Genomic DNA, 1940 nt, shown 5'->3' on the forward strand with positions numbered 1-1940 from the left:
ACAGCTCCCTTTATGTGTTCCTACACATTTAATGTCATCACATTTAATAAAGTGACAGGCACTGAAGCTGATGAATACTTGCTGTAACTCAATTTTTCAATAAAAAATTGAGGTTTTCAAAAAAAAATTCATTAATTCAAAGACAAAATCACCAAAATGAAAAAGGAGGTAGCAGAGGTCAAGAAAATAAAAAAGTTATTCAAGGAGTTCCTAAATACAGTTGAATCCCTCAGAAGTAGAGTTGAACAGATAGAAGAAAGAATCTCTGAAATTGAAGACAAAGCTTTTGAATGTTTTCAAATGCTCAAAGAGGCAGACAAATGGAGAGGAAGAACTGATTATTCCCTGAGAGAGTTGTGGCACCACTCCAAAAGATCAAACATTTGTATTATAGAAATTCCTAAAAGAGAAGAAGATGATTCTAAAAGCACAGATGTCTACTCCAAGATATTAGGAAGGAGAATTTCCCAAGCACTGCAAGAGATACTGAAATTCAGGTAGTAGACAGTTTCAGAACCCCAGCAAGACTCAATCCAAATATAGTATCTCCCAGATACATTGTAATTAAATTTGCCAAAGAAAATGTGAAGAAGAAAATTCTGCAAGCATACAGAAATAAGAAAAACATTAACCAAAAAGGGAGAAATATTAGAATGACCACAGATCTCTCAGCTGAAACCTTTCAAGCCAGAAGAGTCCCATCATTGACTTCCAATCTCCTATTAAACAAAACTTTCAGCCCAGGATCCTGTATCCAGCTAAACTGAGTTTCATTTGTGATGAAGAAATTAATTTCTTCCTTGACATACACATGTTGAAGAAATTTGCTATAACTAAACCAGCTCTCCAGGATATTCTCAGACTCATCCACCACAATTATCAGCACAATGGTCCACCAGTAAAGTAAAATCACCCCAACTTTTGAACAAAACCTATCTTCCACAGTGGGGAAAGGATTAAAAATATCCAATGGACATTTGAAAAACATGATACCCAAAACACTACCATGCTTATAAATTCTCTCAATTAATGTGAATGGATTAAATTGAAGAGGCACAGGTTGGCTGACTAGATACATAAACTCATGCCAATTATGTGTTGCATACAAGAGTCTCATCTTCACTTAAAGGATAAAAATAGACTTAAGGTGAAGGGATGGACACCTATAATACAGGCAAATGGAAATCAGAAAAAAAGCATAGGTTGCAATTTTGTTTGCAAATACAATAGGCTTTAAATTAACAAGATAAGGAGAGATAAAGATAGTCACTACATATTCGTGAAGGGAAAAATTTAACATGAAGATATTTCAATAATTAACATTTATACTCCCTACGAGAATGCTCCTAAATTTATAAAGAAAACCCTAATGGATATGGACAATTTGATATCTTCCTGCACTATAATAGTTGGAGATATTAATACCCCTTTGGCAATTTTTAGATAGATCCTCCAAGAAAAAGCTGAAAAAAGAAATATTGAACTTAATCTTGACCCTACAACAAATGAACTTAGACATCTACAGAACATTTCATCCTAATAAAACTGAATACACATTCTCATTCGCCCATGGATCATCCTCCAGAATTGATCATGTCTTGGGAAACAAGTCTAATCTCATCAAATTTAAAAGAATAGAAATTATTCCATGTATATTTCAAACCATTGTAAACTCAACAGCAACAGGAATCTTCATACTCAAAAAAAACTATGGAAATTAAATAACCTTATGCTGAATGATAGCTGGGTCAAAGACAAAATTAAGAATGGAATCACCAAATTTTTGGACCAAAATGGTAATGAAGACACAAATTATCAAAATCTGTGGGATATTGTAAAGGTAGTCCTAAGAAGGAAATTTATAGCATTGGAAGCCTTCATCAAGAAAACAAATAGAGAGGAAGTCAACAACTTAATGGATCATTGCAAGCAACTGGAAA

This window comes from Otolemur garnettii, unplaced genomic scaffold (assembly GCF_000181295.1).
Source record: "Otolemur garnettii isolate 467f Iridium unplaced genomic scaffold, OtoGar3 scaffold00085, whole genome shotgun sequence".
NCBI classification, from domain to species: Eukaryota; Metazoa; Chordata; class Mammalia; order Primates; family Galagidae; genus Otolemur; species Otolemur garnettii.